The sequence below is a fragment of the Rhinolophus sinicus genome, linkage group LG06 (genome assembly GCF_036562045.2).
Source record: "Rhinolophus sinicus isolate RSC01 linkage group LG06, ASM3656204v1, whole genome shotgun sequence".
In the NCBI taxonomy this organism is placed as follows: Eukaryota; Metazoa; Chordata; class Mammalia; order Chiroptera; family Rhinolophidae; genus Rhinolophus; species Rhinolophus sinicus.
Genome location: NC_133756.1, coordinates 137780586 through 137806396, shown reverse-complemented (window position 1 = coordinate 137806396; position 25811 = coordinate 137780586).

Genomic DNA, 25811 nt, shown 5'->3' with positions numbered 1-25811 from the left:
AGTCCCAGAGGCCACCGGGAGAGCTCAGGGTCGGGGAACATATGTAGCAACCGGGTCTCCAGGAAAGGTAGGTAAAGAAAAATGACGAGAAGATGAGCACACCCCTACCCAACTACCCTAGTAGATAGTGCTGCTCCCTCCCTCAACACCTAGGAGTATTCAGCAGTAAGGTATGTAGCACTTTTTCTAGGATGGGTTCGCGAACTTAAGTGTCACACTTCTTATACTCTAACCAATGTAATAATTACTTCTAAATCTCTCAGTGCGTGACCTCTGACACATTTGTGCTTTTGTAAAACACAGCAGTCTCTCCCTAGTACACAGTATCCCCTCTTCTTCAGACTTAGACAAAATCTTCTAAGCTTTCAAGTTTCAGTCCCCATGTTATTTCTGAGTTCCCTTCCCTGCATCTCACAGTGGAGTGCGTGCTCCTCCCGTCTCTGTAAGGCTGTGTACTTCCCTCTATCACAGCACTTCAGTGCTCTCATTCTCATTCTTCGTCTGTCCACCTGTCTTTCCTTCTGGACCCCGAACTCCATCAGGTTGGAGCCATAACTGGTTCATCTTTGTATATTTAGTGCATGCCTAGCTATACTGAATTAATAAATGGAAGAAAATTTAGAATTTAAAACTGTATCTTATCAATGAGCTATAAAGCCATGAAATGTCATGGGGGAATTTTAAATGTATTTTACTACATGAAAACAGCCAATGAGAAAATGCTACATATACGCACCAAACTACATGACATTCTGGAAAATGGAAAACTGAGGAGACTGTAAAAAAGTCAGTGATTGCTGGGGTAGGGCTAGAGGTATAAATGGCAAAGCACAGAGGATTTTAGGGCAGTGAAAATACTCTGTGCAATATTATCGTGATTTGATTATACATTTGATTGTACATTTGCCCAAACCCATAGAACACCAGTGATGAACTGTAATGTAAATGATGGACTTAAGGTAAAAATGACATATTGTTGTGAGTTCATCAATTGTAACAAAAGTACTACTATGATGGGAATATTAATAATGGGGGAAGCTATGCATATGTGGGAGCAGGGTGTATGTGGTAAATCTCTATTCTTTCTACTCAATTTTGCTGTGAACCTAAAATTGCTATAGAAAAAAGTCTTAAAAATAAACAAAAAAATATAGATCTTTATATAAGCTATATTATAAATTTGAAGGTCATGATTGGGATTCATAAGTAAAGAGAATACAACAATGAATTTCCTCATATCTAAGTTAAGAAAAATACAATGCTCTTCAGTGCTCTAAATCTTCCCATAAAATTCTTAAACAACAACAACAAAAAATCCCAGACCTTCCAATTTACTTTTAATTATATTCAATCCCACTTTCATCTGCCACATAACATGAATGAGAATAAAATAGGGTTTTGGAGTTTGAATTCCACCTATCACTACTGTTTTGCTCTGTGGAACCCCACAAAAAAACAATATGAAAATGAGAAAGTTCCATAAAATAAGCTCTGCTCTGCAAGTCCTCTTTTAGGGTTCAATAAAAATGACTTCTACCCTAAGGCTTAGAGAGGGCTTGGGGACACAATATAAAATGAAAATGCATGGCCTCCTGCTAAAAAGATAGGAATAAAAGTACTGTTAAAGCTACTATCACACACAAATTGTGTTTCTTTTACAAACATTTTATTACTGATACAACATAACAGGGTTAATAGTGACCCATGAGTAACAACAAAGACTTACAAGCTACATAAAAATACTTTTGGTATCATATTTTGGTATTATTTTATGAAATAGATTATACTACTTCATTATGTGATACTTTGACCATAATATTTGTATGGATGGTTCTTTGCAAAATACATTTTTGGTCATCAAAATTTATATATCTAGCAACTTATTTTCAGTTGTATTTGAAAAGAAACAAAACTTCAAAAAATAAATTGTGTGCATCTACACCTGATTATTCTTGTGGATCAGTGCTCCTAAAAATATTTAGCTCTCCATACAAATCAGTTTCTTATGTATTTCAATTCAGTTTAAAATTTGAGTGCACGTTAGGTATTTTACTGTTCCTTCTAACATTTCCTATAAATTGTAAAGGCTCTATAAGAAGCCAAAATCAGATTCATGATTTGTATGTAATTCAAAAAGCCTGTTTATGAATTCTCTCTCTGTATCTTCAGTTCTAAGTGCCTGAGTCCACAGTGTGGCTACTGCTACCCAATCTCTCTGCATAGCCCCACTGCTCACACACACACTCCATTCTGCACCACAGCTCACTTATAAAACACAAGTTCAATGATAAAATTAAGTAAAATGTAATCTGTTCATAGGATCAAGAACGGATTTATCTTTCTCTCTCTCCCTTCCTCCCTTTTTCCCTCCCTTTCCTTTCTTCTCGCTCTCGCTCTCGCTCTCGCTCTCGCTCTCGCTCTCGCTCTCGCTCTCGCTCTCGCTCTCGCTCTCGCTCTCTTTTTCTTACTTGTTTTTTTTTAATTTTGCATTTTATCAGTGTTGTCTGCCTATGTAACTTAAATTCATTCACTCAGTCATTCGACAAATGTTTATTAGGCATTGTATTAAATTACTAAGGCTATCATCACTAAGTACCGTAAACTGGGTATTTTACTACAAACTATGTGGCTTATAACAACATAAATTTATCGTATTACAGTTATGGAGGTTAGAAGTCTGAAATGAGGTTTTGGCAGGCCAGTGCTCTTGTGAAACCTGTAGGGGAATCTCTTTGTATTTCTTCCTCGCTTCTGGAAGTTTGCTGGCAATCTTGGACTTTTTTTTTCTTTTTTTTCTTTTTCATATGGCATTCTCCATGTGTGTCTTCACATTGTCTTGCCTCTGTATATGTGTCTGTCTCTGTGTCCCAGTTTTCTTTTTATATAAATATGCCAGTCATATTGGATTCAGGTCTACCCTAATGGCCTCATTTTAATTGATTGACTATGCAAAGACCCTCTCTCCAAATGAGGTTACATTCTAAGGTACTGGGGGTACCTTAGATATATGATTCCCATATATCTTTTTAGGGGACACAGCTCAATCCATAATAAGTATCAATTGTGTTCCAGACACTTTTCTAATGTCAGACATAGAGTTGTGAAAACAGAATCACCGATGTTTAGGGGATTTGATTCTAGATGAGGAGGCACAAATAAAAACATATAAAAAGAAATAAGCTATATAGTGTCAGATATGAATTATAAAGGAAAACAGAAAATTATAAAGGAAGTTTGACCAGAGTAGGAGATATTATTTTAATAATTTTTAGGGAAGGATTCTCCAAAGAGGAGACATTCTGAAAGAAACCCAAACAAATGGAGAGGCTAGCCATGCAAGTACACAGAAAGAGAGTACTCCAGGCAAAGAACATACCCTATACAAAGACCCTGTAATTGGAGGGTATTTGGCATGACTGAGGAAAAACAGAGTCTGGTATGACTAGCGGAGGAAGCAAGTGAAAGTATATATGGCAGCATATGGGGTTTCACTGAAGTATCCAGTGACAAGAATATGTGAAAATGTTCCTAGATGTAAGTAAAGAAGTTAGTAGTGTAAGACAAAATAAAACTAACATACATAGATAGATAGAAGATAGATAGAGAGAGAGATGTAACTTCCTATTTTGATTCAGCACACTATTAAACTCACCTGTTTATTTAAATCAATATAACTTCTGCTATTGCCACTCTGGTGTATGTTCATTATTAAAGATACCTCTGAAATTTTATTTCCCTAATATGCTTACTTGCCTTGACCCAATGCAATTATTTCACATCATTTTAAATATATTTTCTTTGATTTATTGTAAATAATACAATCTATTTAATATTTTCCTTTTCTCTAACTTTGGTAACATTTCCCTTTTTTTTTTTCCCCTTCAAATTTGGGCAGTCCTCCATATTGCAGTCTGATGGGCTATGCTCTTATTTCTTTATACTCAGTCCAATAGAAAGCTCACCAAATCATGTAATTTACACATAAAATTTTGCAATTTAAATTTGAAAACTCAAGGAAGGCCTTTTTTCCAACTACCAACATTGTCCATTGTTGGCATAATACACTTACATATCCTAACATAAATTCAAACACAAGTTGCAAAATCTCATTTCTTCAAAAGAAAATTAGATTTACTTCTCTACCAATGTTCCCATTTATTTGAGATGGTATTTTCAGAGTCTTACCTACTTGTTATGCATCAATATAATTTTTATGTTGCCCTCTTTCCCTTTATTCTTGTATGCATTTGATCATCAAAATCTGTTAATTTCTTTATTCAAAATACTACTCTGTTATATATCTTCCTATTCATTGATACAGTGGCTCACAGAGACCAAACAATACAGTTTTGCATGTGAATTATCTCAACAATACTGTGAAGGCTGAGGTTATTTTTTATTTTAAAGACAAAAATAGTTTCTTACATATCTATAAGGTAGATAACTTACTCAAAGTTGCAGGAACTGCTGGAGGAACTGAAGCACCCTTCTAACCCAGAGTTCTTTCCCAGATCTATTTTGCCTCTATCAAATCAAATTATTAGATTAAGGGGAAGTTAATAACAGTAGACCTGACTTCCTCTTTGAATAATATTTGTGGTAGAGTTTGGACACTGTAAATAAAAGACTTTTCAACAACACCACTCCAAGTTGTCCCTTTTATTTCATTTGATCTCTGCAAGATCATTAATCACTGCAAGGTCAGTAATCATAAGCCCTTTATCAAGCCTGATTTCAGTATCTTGAATATTCTCACTTTTCTTTTCTTAATCTAGCTTCTATATAATGATCTGTCAATTTCCTTTCTGCTTTTTCAAACAACCTTTTTAAAAAAAACCAAAATCTTTATCGATGTTTTCTATTGTGTTTTAACAGCTTTACTGAAATATAATTGACATAACATATTCATACATTTACAGAATACTATATTCATAGTTGTGGAATGACGACCACAAACACTTATAGAATATTTTCATCATGCCAAAAAGAAACTCCATGTCTTTAGTTATCACTCTCAATTTCCCCTATTTTTCCCAGCACTAGGCAACCTCAAATCTACTTTCTCTGCATATAGATTTTGCCTATTATGGACATTTCATATACATGGTGTTGCATAGTATATGTTCTTTTCTAACTAGCTTCTTTCACTTTGCATAATGTTTCAAGATTCATCTATATTGTACAATGTCTCAGTACTTCATTTTTAGGGACAAATGATATTTCATTATACGGATATACCACCTATTATTTATGCATTCATCAGTTGATAAATGTGTAAGTAGTTTCCAACTTTGGGCTATTATGAATAAGTCTGCTATAAACACTTATGTACAAGTTTTTATGTAGACATGTTATCCTTCTCTTGGAAATGCACCTAGGATGGAATTGTCCAAATAAAGCCTATTGAGTGCTACTGCCACCTGGTGGTCTTATCATTTTTCTTGATCAGACCCCCGAATCCTTCAAATTTACTCCATCCCTCTCCTCGGAAAGGGACAAAAACTTGCATTTATTAAGTGTTTAACGAACTCTAATTCTAGTTTTCATTAAAAAAAAAATATTAAGTACATATTAATTTTCCTATATACAAGCTAAAGGATTGAGATGGCAGGAATTATGATTTACCCAGTGTCACATTAAGAGTAAATGGTAAACGGTGAAACTGGGTTATGAAACTAAGCCACTAAGTCTGTCTCAAGCTTATTCCACTTGCCTGGGTGTCTTAAGTGTGATGATGGCTGAAAGTATTCTTCTAACACTCTTTGAAGAAGATATTTTTGCATTCCATTTTATACATGATTAGACTGACACACAGGGAGATGAAGCACTTTGCTCCAAATCAGACATCTGAATAATGGAGGACCTCACTGATTCCAGAGCCCAAGTTCACTTAGAACCCGATGCTGCAGCACAGGACAAGGAAGTAGAAGGAACTAACTTTTATTAAACAGCCAAAAAGGGCGTTCAGCTTGGAAAGAAAACATAATACGCAAACAACAGCAATAAAAAAGGAGGGGTAGAAAGTAAAGAGTGAAGAACTGAATGTAGGGGTAGCCTCCTGTTTCCAAATAAAAACATGAGTCTATGCTAAGGAGGAGACCGCATTTAATAAAATTTCAAAGTTTTCCATGAACAAAAAGAAAAATTCCCAAGTCCTTGTAGCTACGTGACTTTATGACTGATTCAGTGAGAATCTTCTCTACATTTTGAGAATGTATAATAGTTTCATATTTTTTATTTTCCTGAAATCTGTATTTTCTGTCCAAATTTCAGATAAATGATCTCACTAAATTATTTGCATAAGAACAACGAGGAACGAACAGATGGCTGTTTGCCTAAGTGTCTTTTGTGTTCTGAAGTAGATATAATTCATCATCACGTGTGGCATCTTATAGAAGCTTCAAAACAATACAAATCGAGAAGACAAAAAGTAGTCCCTGAATACTATATAGGTGTTAAAATTACTGAATTAGAATAAACAGGTATTTATTAGTGGATAGATATTCTAAAAAGATACTGATGAAACTTGCATATGTATGTGTGTAGCACACACATCATGCATTCATACACATCAGAACAATTCATAGAATAATACTTGTCTATGAATAAACATGTGGAGTGAAGGCATAAAACACAGATGGAAATGATATACTCTACCTTCAGGGCAGTGGTTGATTCTAAAAAAGGACTCTGAAGAGGTATAAGAGGATTTAACTGTAAATGTATTATTTTCTTTCTGAAAGAAAATATCTTGAGTGAACATGGCAAATGTATTAAAATATGTTAACATTTCATTAACATAAACATATGTTATTTAACAAATGTCTCTCTCTTGATCTAGTAATTTACTTTCTGGAGATTTTTATCATAAACATAAAAGTGTCAATGTATCAATACTGAAATGATTCAATAAATTATGTTATATCCATGTTATGGATTTTACAAATATCAGATGACTTCCATAACAAATCATGATTTCCATATTGAGGAAGAAAAATCAAAAGTTTGACAAGTATATATATGCTATTTCTTAAATATGTCAACTTCTTCCTAGCCATAAGGCCTTTGAATCTGCTACCATTTTGCTTAGAAATTGTTGCAAAGCATAGTATTATCCACAGAGAATTAAACTAAATTGATGGATTTATGATACAGAGATGTGCATTGATCTGTAACAAAGGAAAATGGAAAAAAGCAATCTTAAACACATAAGAACTTATTTGTCTAGCATAGTAAGAAATCTGATAATATGTGATCCTAGGGTGGTACTCAAAATGTCATAAAAAATCCAGACACCTCCTATTTTTCTACTCCCTAACCCTTAGCATCTGACATTTATTCTCATGTGTGAGGATGAGTGCTGTCATCTCCCAAAAATGGAATATATGGGTCATATAGGAAAAATATGAATAAGGAGGGGATGGCATAAAGGGTAATGCCAAATGCAACTTTCCTCAGATACTTCTGACTACATTACATTGTGCAAGCACTTATTAGCAATGAACAATTTGGCAATACCCAGCTACAAAAAGGGTAAAGAAACTGAGCATTTTATGTTTCCAGGCTTTATGGTAGGAATCAAAGAGAAGGTTATCTCTGGAAAACTTTTATTATAGCTGATAGTAGAAAAAGACAGAGAGGTAGGAGGAAAGTGAACAGAATGTGGTGTCTTTACAATCAAAGGAAAACTTGCTCAAGATTGATAGTTGATAGTGTTTCCTGCCACTGAAAGTTGATGCAAAATGGTAATTAAAATTATCCAATCCATTCAGTGACAAAAAGGCCAATAGAAACATTAATGAGAATTGTTGTCATAGAGTAAAGGTAAAGCAGCCAGATTGGATTCATGAATAATTAATTAAAACACAAAAGTAGTGAATATATGTAATTATGTGGGCAATTGACTGAAGAAGAGAGGATCATAATGAGGGATCAAAGTGAGTTGAAGAAAAGGTATTTTTCTTGGCTTTTTGACCCATTTACATTTAATATGTGCAACATAAGCATGTTCACATCCTAATGTTCAACTTCATATGAATTTTCACAATAGAAAAAACAGGTTGACAATACAGGGGAAAGAGAATGAGCAAAACACACTGTTACATACCTTAGGTGATGAAAAGACGTGGCATTCAGTGCAAGTGGATGAGGGACTGGCTTACGTAGACAGAGAACAGCTCTCACCTCCTTCACTAAAAAGCAAGCAGGGGGGGTGGGGATGAGTAAGGGCCCAATTGCAGTAATGTATGTAGGTTGTAGGTTTAATGGTAAAAGTTGAGGATTCTGGTTAATGGCTAATTACTCTAGGAATAGAATATGGGATTTTCTACTGAGGATATGGAGGGTAACGTGAAATTAGGAGAGAGAAACATAAGGCATTTGAGGAGATAAGAGAATGTTTGAAGCAGTTGCCGAGTGGTAAAAAATAAGTTGACTGGAGAAAAGTAATGGAATGTAATATGGTAATTGAATAAAGGCAAATGTCAGTTTGTGATACTTATCAGGTAATTATAGTCCTAGCATTATAAATACACGAGAGTTAGTGTTATTCTTTTCCCTAGCAGCTCTTATTTGCCCATAATACAAGCAAGGAGAAAGAAGGTAATAGAACTTTGATTGTCAAATGTACACAAAACAAATATGGAGATATTAGAAAATGTAGGGTAAAGGAAAATAAATGTTTAAGGCATTTTAATTAACTCTAAGACTGTATACACATGGGTTTATTTCTGGCCTCTCTACTGTGTTCCACTGGACTACATATCTGTTTTTATGTCAATATCTGTTTTTATGCCAGACTGTTTTAATTACTGTAGCTTTCCAATATGTTTTGGAATCAGGAAGTGTGATGTCTCCAACTTTGTTCTTTCTCAAGATTGCTTTGTCTAATTGTGGTTTTTTGTGGTTCCATATAAAGTTCAAGATTATTTTTCTATTTGTGTAAAAAATGTCATTGGGGTTTGATAAGGATTGCATTGAATCCATACATCACTTTGGGTAGTTTGGCCATTTTAACAATATTAAGTATTCCAACCTATGAACATAGGATGTCTTTTCATTTATGTGTATCTTCTTTAATTTCTTTTATCGGTGTTTTGTAGTTTTCAGTGTACAAGTCTTTCAACTCCTTGGTTAGGTTCATTCCTAAGTATTTTTTTTTGGCGGCGGGGGAGGGGGGGAGGTGAGGGGATGCTATTGCAAATGACATTGTTTTCTTACTTTCAAGATAATTCATTGTTAGTATATAGAAGTACAACTGATTTTTGTATTTTAATTTTGTGTCCCACAACTTTACTGAATTTGCTTATTAGTTGTAATAGTTTATGTGTGAGTCTGTGTGTATCTGTAGTCTTTAGAGTTTTTTACATACAAGGTCAGACAACTAAGTTCCCAAACTCATCCCAGAAAAAGTGCTACATACTGCATTGCTGAATAGCATTATGGTCACCTTCGAAGTACTCCCCTTGGGAAGCTATGCACCAACACCAGCACTTAGTTCACCTTTCAAAGCAATTTTGGAACTTTTTCTGGAAGGGCCATCAGAGCTGTCGTCGCATTATCCTTGATGTCCTGAATGTCATCAAAATGTCTTATTTTCAATATCTCCTTTATCTTTGGGTAAAGAAAGAAGTCATTGGGGGCCAGATGAGGTGAGTAGGGAGGGTGTTCCAATACATTTATTTGTTTATGGCTAAAAACTCCCTCACAGACAATGCCATGTGAGCTGGTGCATTGTTGTGATGCAAGAGCCATGAATTGTTGGTGAAAAGTTCAGTTTGTCTAACTTTTTCATGCAGCCTTTTCAGCACTTGCAAATAGTAAACTTGGTTAACTGTCCAGTTGGTACAAGTTCATAATGAATAATCTCTCTGATATCAAAAAAGGTTAGCAAAACTGTTACAAGTTTGCGAACTTAATTGTCAGACCTCGTCTAAGATCATTTCATCTGCCAAGAGATATAATTTTATTTCTTGCTTTTCAATTTGAATGTCTTTTATTTCATTTTGTTGCCTACCTTGACTTATTCCTGATCTTAGGGGAAAAAAAAAAGGAAAAAAAAAAACAACCACCTTCAGTTTTTCATCACTGAGTATGTTGGCTGTTGTCTTTCCACATGCAGGTTTCACTGTGTTGAGAAAAATTTCTTCTGTACCTTGTTTGTTGAGAGTTTTTACAATAAAAAGGTATTCAATTTTAAAGGCTTTTTTTACATTTATTGAGATGATTATGTGACTTTTATATTTAATTCTGTTAATGTGATGTATCACATTAATTGGCATTTGTTGAAATAGCCCTGCATCTCAGGGATTAATCCCACTTAGTCATGTCCCATGATATTTTTCATAGGCTGTAAAATTTGGTGTATTAGGCTGTTGAGGATTTTGGCATCTGTAGTTCATCAGGGATATTGGCTTATAATTTCCTTTTCTTGTAGTGTCTTTTTGTTGTTGTTATTTTTGGTACTGGGGTAATACTGGCCCCATAAAAAGTTCGGAATTATTACATCTTCATCAAGTCTTTGGAAGAATTTGAGAAGGATTTAGTGTTAATTGTTCTTTAAATATTTAATAGAAATCACCAGAGGTTCTATCTGGTCCTGGGCTTTTCTTTGTTGGGAAATTGTTGATTACTGATTCAATCTCCATACTGATTGATCTGTTTAGATTTTCCATTTCTTTATAATTCAATCTTGTTATGCTGTGTTCTTCCAGGAGTTTATTGATTTCCTCTAAGTTATTCAATTTGTTGGGATATAAATTGCTCATCATTATTCCTTATTATCCTTTTATTTTTGTGTCATCAGTTGTAATGTTTCCTCTTTAATTTCTGATTATATTTATTTGAGTCTTTAATTTTTAGTTTTAGTTTACCTAAAGGTTTTGTCTATTTTATCTTTTCAAAAAACAACTTAGTTTCATTGTCAATATCCAAAATATATAAGGAACTCCTACAACTCAATCGCAGAAAAAAGACAAAAAACAACCCAATAAAAAAACAGGCAAAGCACTTGAATAGACATTTCTCCAAAAAAGACATACAAATGGCTACCAAGTATATGAAAAGATGTCCAACATCATTCATAATGGGGAAAACTGAAAATCAAACCACAATGAAATATCACCCTAAACCTGTTAGGGTGGCAACTATAAGAAAAAACAAATGTTGGTAAGGATGTCAAGAAATAGGAACCCTTGTACACTGATGGTGGGAATGTAAAATAGTGCAACAACTATAGAAAACAGTATGGAGGTTTCTCAGAAACAACAACAAAAATAGATTACCATACAATCTAGCAATCACACATCTAAGTGTATACTCTAAACAAGTGCAAGCAGGATTTCAAAGTGATATCTGCACTCTCATGTTCATTGCAGGATTATTCACAATAGCCAAGATATGGAGATAACCTAAATGTCCATCAACGGATAATGGATAAAGGAAAAGGGGTATACACGTATACATACAACAGAATATTATTCAGCCTTTAACAAGAAGATAATTGTCATGCAGGATGTCGGGCGAGGTCTCTGGTCCCACTCCCCACTTAAGGACGCAGGACGTGGTGAGGCCAAAAAGGAACACCCACGGAGCCATAGATAGGGGGCTGGGTTGGACACACAAGAAGCAGGAGCCACACTGTTCGCAACCCTCACTGCGCCGTTTGCAGGCTCAGCCACCATCTTCTTGCTAGCCCCCCTTTTCTGTTAGCGTAGCCACGGCAGTTATATTAGTGGCCAATGGCTCACTGGTTACAGCTGACGGCCAACTAGCCACAGCTGATGGCCATCCAATCACAGTTGATAGCCATTTACTACCTTAGCCAGCACCTTTCCATTTGAGGCCGAGAGTCTGGAAACTGCTTCCTGGGGCTCTGTCGCCACAATAATTCTCTCATATGCAACAGTATGGACAACCTGGAATATATTATGCTAAGTGAACTAATGCAATCACAGAAGGACAAATAACTGCATGATTCCACTTATACGAGGTAACTATTAATAAAATAGTCTAACCCACAGAAATAAAGAATAGAATGGTGGTTGCCAGGGACTGGGGAGAGGGGCTAATGGGGAGTTGCTATTCAACGGGCATAAAGTTTCATTATGTAAGATGAACAAGCTCTAGAGATCCGCTGTACAACTTTGTGCCTATAGTCAGCAACACTGTAGGTGTACTTAATAATTTGTTCAGAGTAGATTTCATGTTAAGTGTTTTACCACAATTAAAAAAAATTACAGAGGAAAAATATGAAATAATAAGCTAGAAACATGAAATACTGTGGTCAGATATCAGAAGAATTACTTATTTAAGAGACGGGATGGTTTAAAAAAAATGGATATCATCGGAAGATTATTCTGCATAGTGCCACGCGATCCCATCTACCTTTTTTGGGCTGAGAGAGCAAAGAAATGCAAAATTGCTTTCTCTTTAGTAATGATTAACTCCGAAGCACCATCTTGGCAGGTGTTCAATAAAAGTTCATTTCAAATTATGCTACTATATTGTAGTAGAAACACCAGGCTATGTTATCAGACTGACATAGATCCACATTTCTACTTTCTTATCTCTGTGACTTTGGGCAAATTACATAATATGTCTTTCAATTCGCTCATAAATAAAGTAGGGCTAGAAATATATTCTTCCGTGGAGATTGTCAAGTAGCAAGCAAAATCATAAATGTGAATCACTAAGGACAGTGCCTGGCATTTAGAAGAAAATCAATGTATACCAATTTATTTTCTCAATATTCTGAATGAATATTTGGGTAACATGATAAACTTTATTCATTACAGGAATGACTGCCACGACACTGATATATAATTAGACTAATGGAGAAAAGGTGTTAATTGCGTGGCCAGTGGGCATTTTCGTAGCAACCTCAAGAAACACTTGAAATGGAAATGACTTTGCAATGGAGATAAAATAAAACAATCTTAATGTCCTGGGAATCTGATGATTCTAAACATAGATTATTTGCCTTTGACAGGAGGCCTAAGTGTTTGTTAGGTTTTATTTCCAAATTCTGGGGGGTGAAGGAACTGAAATTAGAACCAGGAAAATCTTAATTTCAGAAGAAACACACGTCACTAGAATTTATTAATTCTATGAAATGCTAATTTTGAGTATAAGGAAGCACACATCTCCATAGTCCTTTTGCAATGATGCCCATATCATTGAAATTCATGCATAATGATACAAGACATGCCGATTTGGAAAAAGATAACATTTGTTACCATATATTTCATGATGGCAGACCTAACCAAGTTAAGCACTGGGAGTGCATTATGGTTATGTCCCTAATATCTGTGAACTGCAATAAAGATAAAATGGAAGCACTTGAAAGGATACAAATATGATTATTAGGTAGGTAGGTAGGTAGGTAGCAGTATAAATTTACTTTCAATGAGATAAGCAAATATTTAAAATTCAGTAGAGATTCATGTGAGGTGAGATGTATCTGTATTTCCCTTAAGCAGCTTAAAATTTTACCTTTCAACCAGATCTCATAGATCCTTTTTAACATTCTGATGAAAGTGATCAGAAAGCCTTCTGTTCAAGATCATCCCATGTCTCTCTCTTTGCTATTTGTTTTTCATTCCCTATCACATGGACTTCCACTGTCTTGTTGATTTCTTAACAGGTCCTTTATTCTCTTCAGCTTTCTCTATGTCTCACACCTGCTGGACTGACTTTTCTTAATTATAGTTCTGATCATGTCTAGTTTCTGTTCAGAAACCTCCATAACTCCCCTTGCCCAATACAGAGTCAAAAACTTTTTAGCCTAGATTTCAAAACCTTAGGAATTTGGCTCCAGTCTACTTTCCAGTAATGTCTCTTCCTGACACATGAAATCCTACATATCAATTCCAATTCAAGTCTTATAACTCCTATAAACTCAATCTCTAATGATTTATAGCTCCCTTTGGACAATCACTTCATTGCACCCAGAATAATAGATACTCAGACCCTGATTTTTGAGACTCCAAAGGCCTTAAACTGGGAACAACTGTTCTTTTAAAGGTGATTTGCCTTTTCCCACTGGATTGTTGGAGGACGGAAAGAGGCACCAGAGGGACACCTCCGAAATGTTGGGGAGAAACTAGACAAAATAATTTATTTTGGTATGTTTCCTTATGCAAAAACAAACTAAAACCCTGGTCTTTTTTGTTTTGTTTGTTTTTTTGGTTTTTTTTGAGGGGGAGAGGCTAATGAAGAACTTTTACTCAGTGGGGAACTAAATTACTCAATGTAACAAACTGTTTATTTTTAAATAGTCATGGTATTGTGGAGGGGAACAATCATGATGTTGACTGTGATGATCAGATACGTAGAGCATATTAGAGCCTGGACTCTCAAACCACATGCATGTTCAGGGACATTTACAAGTACATTCAAATAAAGGAATATTTTCTTCAACATAACAACAGATTCAACATGGAGGTGTTAAGGAGTAGTAAATGAGTACTCTGCTAAGGAACATGACACATGGACTTGAGAACCTGTGATTTCTGATATTCAATTTTACATTTACTTTTCTGTATTTTAATTAATTAATGATTTTTTTTAAAGCAAGTTATTATTAGCTACTATGTGATGGACTTTTTTGAGAAGGCATTGGGACGCAGTCAGAAGATGATTTCCTGTAAATCTGACAGTATTGAAGCTGCTCTGATAGACATTAGTAATGTGTTCTTATGGCCATCTTTGTAAGATGATCATGAGGAAAACTTTGAGAAAAAAATGCAGTGTTAACATATTTTTAATATAATTGGTTAAGACAGTTTCTCTTTCAATTCCAACTTCCACTGTATCATACTTCTTATCCTCTGTGTTGATTATAGAGCAGCCATAGGCGTTTTTGGATCCAATAAGGGAAAGTTGAGATTGGAGTCAGAGTGCTCATTCAGTTTGGGTTTAAAGGAGTACATTTTACAGTTAGCCAAAATTTTCATATACAGTTATCTAAGGATATGTTTAACATGCAACTGAACTGAAGCAGCTCTGGGATGTTTAGAAGTCTAGTACTGACCCTTGGTCAAAATAAGAATGAAATATGCTAGCTATTGATTTTTAATGTGCTGTTGAAAATTCAAAATTCCCTTGCAAGTACCTTGATTATATTGTTTCCATGGATATATATACCAGGGGTGCCAAAAAAGTGCATACATATTTTATGAGATATTATCTTAAAATGTGTATACATTTTTTTTGGCATCCTCTGTATCTGTATATGGCATAGGGTGCCAAAAAATTTTATACACATTTTAAGAAAAGAAAGAACTGTATTAAAAGTGTAATACTCAATATATACTGATAATAAAAGATGAATACAAGTCATGTGTATACATTATTTTGGCACCCCCAGTATATGAGGTCTGACAATTACGTTTGAGAACTTGTTGCAATGATGTTGCTACCCTTTTTTTGATATCAGAGGGATTATTCAATATGAATTTGTACCAACTGGACAGTTAACCAAGTTTACTATTTGGAAGTTCTGAAAGGCTGTGTGAAAACAGACGACCTGAACTTTTCACCAACAATTCATGGCTCTTACATCATAACAGTGTACTAACTCATGGCACAGTCTGTGAGGGAGTTTTCAACCAGCAAACAAATAACTGTATTGGAACACCCTCCCTACTCACCTGATCTGGCCCCCAATGACTTCTTTCTTTACCCAAAGATAAAGGAAATATTGAAAGGAAGACGTTTTGATGACACTCAGGACATCAAGGGTAATACGATAACAGCTCTGATGGCCATTCCAGAAAGAGTTACAAAATTGCTTTGAAGGATGAACTAGGTGCTGACATTGGTGCATAGCTTCCCAAGGGGAGTACTTCAAAGGTGACTGTAGTGATATTCAGCAAGGAGTTATGTAGCACTTTTTCTAGGATGAGTTCGTGAACTTAATTGTTAGACCTCATATATGGTTTGTACTTACATAGCCTGGGTTCAGCCATGTGACCAACAGAGTATATAAGCCTCTTCAGAGAACTCATACCTCAATTCCTCTTAAAGCAAGGTGCCTTCACATGTCTTGGCTGTTCATAATCTAAAAACTATGCATGTCCTATAAGACTATAACGGACCCCTAGAGATTATGACTGGACATCTTAGGACTGCTACACTATTGCCTGTACTCTCTTTCTCCTATAAGATATTCTTTACTATTATTAAATCCTATACTCTAGAGAGTCTCATGAGTCCTTCAATTACTTAATTCTGTGTACTTATTACACTACTTATGACAAGACATATGTGGAATGGAATTCCACATGTATGATACTATTAAAAACATCCACTGTATTAAGTGACTTTCTTTTGTACACAAGGTGCAGGGCCAGAAGAATCATATCAGAGTATCAATGCCCCTACATCTTCTGTGTTTAACTCTTAATGTCAGTAGTGAAGACCATACAGTTTAAAATTTACCAAGCAAAATCAGTTAATACACTTCTTAGAAATATTTAAAGAATTAAGGGTTAAGGATTTCTGCATGAGACAAAAACCACACATTTTATGCTATGTCAAACATCTCCTCCCACAGCAAAAAAAATGAACCTCAGGCTAAGTCTCATCTCTTATATAAAAAATAACTCAGAATGGATCACAGATTTATATGCAAAACATTAAAATATAGAGCTTTTAGATAAAGAGGAGAAAGTCTTCAGGATCTAAGGTAAGCAAACAGTTCTTAAATGTGATACCAAAAGCATAACCTGTAAAAGAAAAAAAAAATGATAAATTGACCTTAGCCAAACATTCAAACTATTTCTCTGCAAAAGACAGTTAAGAGAAGGAAGAGACAAGCTACAGACTGGGAGGAAATATTTGCAAACCGCATATCCAACTTATATCAGTAAGACATAAAGAACTGGCAACTCAACAGTGAAAAAGGAAACAATCCAAATAAGAACATGGGGAAAAGACAAGCAGAGACATTTGGAAAAAGAAGATAGACAGAAATAAGCTCATGAAAAAATGTTCACTATCATTTGTCATTCAAGAAATGCAAATTAAAAACCACAATGAGACATCACTACACACTGTCAGATGGCTACATATTTTTTAAACAGTGACAACCACAAATGCTGACATGTATAAGGACAAACCGGATCACCCTTATGTTGCTAATAAAAATGTAAAAACATACATAAAACCACGGTTTCATTTATTTAAAAAACCAAACATGCATCTACCATAAAACTCAGCAATTACACTACTGGGCAGTTATCACAGAGAAATGAAGACTTAAGCTCATGCACAACTCTGTACACGAATGTTCATAGAAACTTTATTCGTAACACCAGACTAGAAACAATCCAGTTGTTCAACTGTTCAAACAAACTCTAGTACATCCACGGCATGAAATACTACTCAGCAATGAAAAAGAATGAAATAGTGATACAGGCAACCGTCTCGATGAATTGCCAGAGATTTAAGGTGGGTCAAAAAAGCAAATCCCAGCAATTTATAAAGTACACAATTCCATATATTTAAAATATTATTAAAATGTCAAAGTTTTAAAAATGGAAACGATCAGAAGGGCGTAGGAGGGCAATGAGTATGTCTATACCATCCCAACACGAGGGATACTTGTGATAACAGAAATACTCTGAATCTTTACTATATCGATGTCAATATCTTCACTGTGACAGTATACTACCATTTTGTAAGATGCTATATTTGGAGGAAACTGGATAAAGTATACATAAGATATCTCTATTTCTTACAACTGCAAGTGACTCTTCATTTATCTCAAAATAAAAAGGTTAATTTAAAAAACAACTCAAAATGAATGGGAAGATATAGGTGTGGTGTTATATTGGTTGTGATGATTTCATTAGCAGACTCATCTAGTTGTGCACTATAAATAAACACAGTTGTTTTGTGTATCAATTATGCCTCCAGAAAGCTAGTGAAGAAAATGATGCCGTATCACTCTTCCTCTTCCTTTCTGTAATCATTCAGTCTTATAGCCATTAGCTGAGCCAAGCAAAACAGGCAGCCATCCTAAAAGGAGATAGAGGGGGACAGCTACAGAGTTGTTGGCAATGTCACCAACATGAGTGTCAGAGCCCAAGCAGGGTGAAGAGGAGCTTGGCATAGAAGGATTGCCTGGTGCAGAGCGGTGGTGTCCACATAACACAGCTGCCAAACACATTGATGTTTCAGCACACATGTTAGAACAGGACAACCGTGCATCAAGGGGACCGTGGTGATGACAGAATGCTTACATACAGGATGATTGACTGAACTTATATAGTAGAATAATGGAACCAGATTCCTCATTGTTGCAGAAAGAAGTTACAGACATGGAAAGGGAGAAAACTAGAACAAACCTGATAGTGTCACATTATAACTGGAGGTACTAATGGAAATTCATGGTTTTCAGCATATATAGACAGAGAAATAAGTTAATATTTAAGTGTGTGAGTGTGTGTATGAGTGTACATATACATACACATATTCCTTAGCTGGGTTCACTGACAGAGCCTAGAAGCAGCAATATCCTAATGACAATGAGCACATCTAGCACCCTGACCTTGGATTCTAAATACCAGTCTCCATTAAAGGAATCAGAACACTTGGAGAAATGGCCGAAACTTTCCCAGGGCTGATACAAGGAATACAATCAGCTTGAAACATCCCTCTGTGTCAGAAAGTTAAGACATTGTAGTGATAAATCAAAAGAACACAGAAGTCAGATTGAAGTAAGTAGCTAAATCTGTGCGATTTGGACACCAAAATACACATTGGTAGTAACAGAGTGAATTGGATCAACTAGGAAGCCATGAGTCTATATTGATATGAACAGCAAGGAAAGAAGCAAATGAAGGAATAAATTGAACATTTGATATGGAGTGTGATATTTGTTTTTGTTTTGGAACGGATAGTTAATGAGAATGTTTTAATTTTGACTCAGAGAATGTGAACATATATCGCTAACATAATTAAAATAGATTAAAAAAATACAGCTGAAAAATCTAACAACCCTTTTAGGACCAATGTAGTGGACTATGAGAATGCTAGGATTTCTCTGCCCACTATATTTTTCCAGTCCATTCATGTAGTAGCTGACTAGTTATTGGGAATGTGAAGAGGGAAGAGCATAAAATGGTTCCTGTGTTTCCTAATTGGGGGTCCAAATACTACTAACTGATACTGGGAATATAAGAGAAAGAGGAAGAAGACAATGGGTTGAGTCTGGAAGATTTTACAAGTGAGTATGTTTAGCAAGTAGATGGTTTCACTGGCTTGAAACTCAGGAGAATCTAGTGCTGAAATAGCTAACCACATGAGTGCATAATTCATCTAAGGAGGATTGGAGACAAAGAAAAGCAGCCCAAGACAAAATCCTGGGTTAAGCAGATATCTAGGCAAAGCTTCAGGCTGTTTGGCATAGGACTGTTTTTAAGCAACTGTAATTATGAGTAAATATGGTAAGCAAAATACTGAAGTTTCATAAACTTAGAAACTACCCAAATGTCCACAAAGGTAGAAGTTAATAGGATTGCATCATTCAAATGTTATTTATGGAAGTTTATAATAACAAAAATGTTTGATAGTGTTTTTCCTCTAAAGTACATATTATAGAAGAAATGTAAAAATAGGCAAAGCAAAATCAGGAAAGAGATGCATCAAAAACATAACAGTAACTGTTTTGAAGGTGGGACTCCCTGAGGTTCTTCCTTCTACTTTTTCGTATCAGTCAACTTTGCCAATAACACAAACTTTCTAATCAGGATGAAAGTTACCAAAAGGATTTTCTTCTACCTCTTCGTAACATAAACATGGTGACAGTTTCCAATTAACAGACACATGACAGGCCCTCAGTAAATGCATGAACCTATCAAGATTTCAATTAAAGGCAGTTACCTGAGATTTTCTTACCTGTATAAAGCCTGCTGTCCTGTCAGCTGGAAAGGCTCAGGTGCTGCTGTCCTGGATACTGCAGGGCGTGATAAAGGGTCCTGCCTCTACCCTCTCTGTCCACTGACACTAGTGTCTTCATAGGCCTTTACCTAGATTTCCAAGAACCATTCCTACTAGATTCACTGATGGGTTCGAGGGAAGTTAAAGCTCTTCTTGTTAGCTGTTCTGAAAACAACAACCAAAGGACTGTGAGCATCCTTCTTTTGGTCACTGGTCCTGCAGAGAATCAGAGATGACGACTTAGTGTGTGGACTGGGGACTCGACGTCTCACTGTCCTTCTCTCCTATGCGGGCACTTCCAAGACACTTGGCTCTCCGGAAGCTGGCAAGGCGTAGGTGTTGACTGCATCAGGAACTGGCCCATTCCTTAAAATTGGACATTAACACTGTTCAAAACTCTTTACTTCACTCCTGTTCTCAGGCAAAACCCTGTTAGTCCATATTAGTAACTCCACACATAATCAATGCCATCTGAGACTTAGGTCAGCTGTGCGAGGCCCGGCAGCCAGTGCGAGGTGAAGCCTTCGCGGTTGTCAGTATCACTACTCTATTTGATTATGCTCACCTGTGGGAGTTTGGTGGCGTCATCACCGCGAAGGGGGCGCTTGTCTGGCAGTTGGAGCCCCACCCCAGACCTCGGAGCTTCATTGAAGCCTAGGCCTTCCTTTTCGAGGGATCTGGGCTCAGAGCCCACGCACCCAGCCAGTGGGGATGGAAATGGCTGTTGGACGCAAGAATCCCTCAGGCATCAAGGAGTCTTTCGAGAGTCCCTGACTCTTCCTCACAATCTCTCCTCGAGTCAAATCCCAACTCTCGTCTCTCAGAACTGATGGAACTTGGATGCAGAAGCCCGGGGTGACACTCCTCAGCACCTGCCAGGCGCTGCCGCTGTAAGAAAACAAAAACAACAGCCTCATAGGCCCCGCCCCTGAGCGTGGCCCGCCCCCAGAGCACGTTGGGCGGGGCCTTCCCAGAGAAACCCCTCCCATTGCGTATAGACCCTTCCTCCTCAGGTTCCTGAGCTCTGCTAGGTGTGCTGGCTGTGATGAGGCAAACGTAAGTCGCTGTCATCTCAGGAAGACCATGCAATTGATCCTTGAACATCACTGGGGTTAGGAGCACCGACCACCTACACATTCGAAAATCCGCATATAAGTTAAGTCGGCCCTCCACATAGGTGGATTCCCAACTGTCAGGTGAACTTTGAACATAGCACGTTGGAACTGCCGGGGTCAACTGAACTTAAGGGGTCAATTGAACTGGGATCAATGGAACTGAGCAAGTCAATTGAAAGAAATCCGCATATACGGGGACCTGTGCAGTTCAAACCCGTGTTCTTTGAAGGTCAACTGCAATTAAACCAAATATTCCACACAGTGTGGAAAGTGGTGTGAATTGGAAAGCAAGGACAGACCCTAGATTGGAGAGATGGAGGGAATCATCCAAGAGGAAACTTTATAATGGGAAGTTAAGAGGAAAGAAGGAATGCAGGTTCAGGGACTGGTTTTGGTTGTGTTGTTGTTTTGGAGCTTTTGTGATGTGTTCCCATCCGATGACTTCTCATTCCCGTGTGTTGGTCCAGCACATATGCTCAACGAGTGAGGAGTGTGGAGAAGTTATAGGGAAGTGAAATAGTTTTGAGTGCTTAGGCAAGAGAATAACTAAGAAAACAATCATGTAAGCTCCCCCAAGACAGGGAGCTTTGTTTGTTTCCTTCAGTGGTGTGTCCCAAGTGTCTAGTACATATTAAAAACTGCAGGAAGAAATGGGTTGTTTTCAGGCAGTGTTGGAGCTTATGAGTAGTAGTAGAATGTAAATGTATGGTGGCATCAACATAGCTAATTGCTTTTATGATTTTTGTCCAAGAGGAATCAGCCCCTTACTTATTAGATGGCAGTTCTAAAAGAGGCAGACTTGAAAGTTTCCAGGCAGGAGAAATGAAACAATGATGGAGTAGGCTGTTTAGCATAGAACTATTTAGGCCATGAAGTTTTCCTTGGAGAAGGAGGTCTTGAAGACAAAAATAAAAATAAGAAAGTGACATGGACAGGGAGCAAGTATAAATTGGCTGGTAGTTGCTGAGTAGGTTGAGGAATTGGCATACTGAGGGCACAGACTGAAAGGATACAGGCTGCAGTGTCAGATGACAGTTTCAGAAGGCGGGAGCAATGCTAGTAATAAATTGAGGGATATGGCCCTAACTGAACTGGAATGGAGGGAAAGGACTGTCTGATGAAAAGGGGTAGACAGTGAAAGGCCAGATCATAGGCAAATCTGTCCACGTGCATGTTGAGACTTTGATTATTCCTCCCACTCCCAGTCCCTGTCCTGAGCCCACCCCATTTTTTTCCTCTCCCAATATATCCATAAAATTGGTATTTCCTCCAAATCCAAGCTTCAGTCAATGGCATGACTCTGGACAACAAGTCAGAAATGGAACAGTGACAGAGAGGGCTGTAGGAGAAACCTTTTTATTTTTGTTTTCCTTTTCGCACCCAAAAGTCATTCACCTTCTGAAAATAATACCTCTGTTTGCCTGTGAGGAACTAACCCATTCTCAGCATCAGTCCATGTGCAAGTGGAGTGACCTTTCCCTGATGCTCTTCCACTGAGGATGGACATAGAACTCAGGCTTGGACTAAATGATTGTTTCATGATTTTGGCAACAGTGAATCGTCAGGGATAGGATTGTGACCCAAATGGAGACAATATGCACAAAAGGACTTTCAAAGGGACTGGTGGGTGAGACAACCTATTTTTAACTACACCTGAAGCTTGGAGGATGTTGCCAGACAGAAAGTTTCACAATGAAGCCAATAGAGAAAATGGAGCCAAGAAATGGATAGCAGCTGAATCTTGATGGCATCCACTGAGCCCCACTATGAATCCTCCTGCCTGAGGCCAGCCTCACTTCCAGACATTTTTATGGACATGTGTCAACAGATTCTTGTTTAAGTTCTCAAGAGCAGACGCTCTTTAGTCCGTCATGGTTGCCACTGGGATGTCCAATGTCCCAAGGCCTTTGGCCCATTAAAAGGCCAGAGGCGGCGCAGCCTCTATGCCAGGTATGGGCAATGCAATGTAGTGCTACAGCTCCCAAGATAATGGAGCTTGATGATTAGTCATCTCAGCAAACACCATTTCATCCCTGAGAAAATTGTGCTGTCTCCCAGGGTACTTTCACACGGAACCCATCCACTTAAGGAGCTCATCTTCACATTCCTATTCTCAAGTCTTTGGAGCCACCGCTACCTTTAGGTAATTCTCCTCATTTCAAACAAGCGCCTGTATCAACCTCTATCTCCTCACTTCTGGGAACACCCAGCTAAATTTTCCTTTCACATGAGAGTCTGGTCCAGACTGGGCAACAGGTACCTCTCAACTTCTACCTAAGATCAGGAAACAAAGACATTAAGAACCCCTCCGACAAGAAGCCTATAACTTCATGCAAGACACAGGGGGAAAGTTACCTTTTGTTCCTTCTGAGTCTCCTCTGGCAGGGAGTAGAAACATCAGTGAATGCTTGGTAAAATATCCTGCCTCAAATGAAGTTTGCATAAAGCTGGGCAAGAATCCCTACAGAGGAAAATTACCCATGCTTGTCATGGTCATCCCAACCTTTCTTCCCACAGTGAAATACTGCAAACTTGCATAATAATCACTTTTGTTTATGCACCACCTATCTTAAATGAAAGAAGGAACACACCCTGAGTCTCTTTGGAGAAATAAGACAGATTCCACAAGTCTCTGAACCTAACTCTTGGCCTTCATAATGAAGACAAAACATGTCCCTGGGACCCCAGGAAAATAGCCTAATTTAATCTCCGATCCAGGGCCAGTGGAGGTTGTAGATGAAAGGATTCAAGAGAAGAGCCCCTTCTCAAAGCCCTGGCTCTTTCATTGACACTAAAGAATGGGTCGCAGTGCTTAGTGTTAATCTCTTTTCAGGATGCATCAAGGAATCTTGTATTCTTAGGCAGCACCTGGCAACAGAGAAATTCACAATGCCTGAAGCTGGGACCTGGGGTCCCCATGCCCAATCCAGGTTGATTCATGCATTTGGTTTGCCTTTCATTTGGTTCAGAGTGAGAGCACGAGGTTGTTAAACTCTGGTGCTCATTCCTACTGCATTTTATGTTAGTGACAATTCTTCAAGTATCACACTATTATCACGTAAATGATACCCCCGGAAATCGCATAACATTGTGATCCATGAGTGTGGGACCAAAGTACATGCAATCTTTTTTTAGAGAAATTGATCCTTATGTCGCCAATCATTTTTCAACTAACATACTTTCCTGATTTCTATGACCAGCCGGCATTCCCATTAGGAACAGGAGTCTGGGAAAATGGAAAACAATCCTAGAAGCACACCAAGAGTGTGGGATCATTCCTGGAGAGTGCTGCCATCTCATTTGGACAGGTCATTTCTAAGATTTCCTAAGGGTGCAAATTCTGTCTCATCGTCTCACCAAATGATTCTCTGAATGGGAGCAATGCACACCGAGTATGACTTATTATATTACCCCAGGCCAATAACGCAGGCCCTTGAGGCCACCACATCTTCTTTGGTTGGAAGTCCTCAGGCCACGGGTACATGAAAAACAACCCAGAATGCGAGTTATGAGCTCTGAGTTCCCTAGTATAGTGCAGGTTTTTCCATAAATCAGGTGACTTTTTCTCTCTGGTGTTCAAGCTATAAGAATCAAATATGAAATGATGGATGTGCTCTATTCAGTATATTAATAAGAAGAGAAATATAAACCTGCAACTTATAGGGTTTGCTTCCTCTAGGATCTGGCTATCGCTATAGGAGTGGAAGGTTGCTTCTTTAGGCCTACAGCCTGGGAGCTAGGGCAGAGTGGAGAGACTCTAGTGGAGCCAGGACAAGCCATATTGCCCCTAACTTTTCTTACCCTCTAAGTCTAAATACTGGCACTAGTGAGTAAGGTGTTTCTAAGGGCTCCATTCACTTTACCTTTCATGAGGCCCCCACTCCCACCCTTTACCTACCTTATCAATCTTCTTCAATGTGTTCTTGTCTCAGCATACAAACTAGATGTTGTATCTCACGTCCTTGAATATTTTTTTTTCATCCTGTGTCTCTTCCTTTATGGCTGAGCAAACAAACAAAAGAATATGTTCCTTAAAGAGCTGTCAGTTTTGTGTCTTCTCCCCCTCCATTTTAAATCCATTTTAATCGGCATGCCACTTTATCAAAATAACAGTTCTAAAGATCTTCAGTGTGTTTCACTTTGCTACATCTGATTATAAATTCATCTTTAGTTAATGGCTCAGTTTGTCTTTCAGTCCTCCTGCAAACATTGCTTGTGTGTTGCTTGTGTGGCTTCCGAGTCACCAAGCTCTTTTTATTTCCTTTTCCTATACATTTCACTTCTTCTTCTCATTGTCTTTTCCTGGTCTTACCTCATCTTTCTGATATCTTAACCATGGAATTCCTTGATATTTAAATAATGGAATAATTCCATCTATACTAACTTTCTCATTGATCTTAACTATGCTCTTGCCTTCAAATTCCATATAAAGACAGATGATACCTAAATTATATCTCTAGCTTGAACTCCAGACTCAGATATCCAGTTGCTGACTCAACAACTCAACTTGATTGTCTAACGGTTATCTCATTCTTAACATGTTCAAAATCAAAGTCTTACTCACCTCCCTATTCTACTGTGAATTTGGTCTTCCCATCTCACTTAATGGCAGCTCCTTCTTTCCAGTTTCTCAGGCAAAAGTATTATAGTTTGATAATTTTTAACCTTTCTTTTTTACCTTCTCTCAGTTTTTACACATGTCCAACAGCGACATGTCTAGCATCAGAATATATCTACCACACATCCCATTTA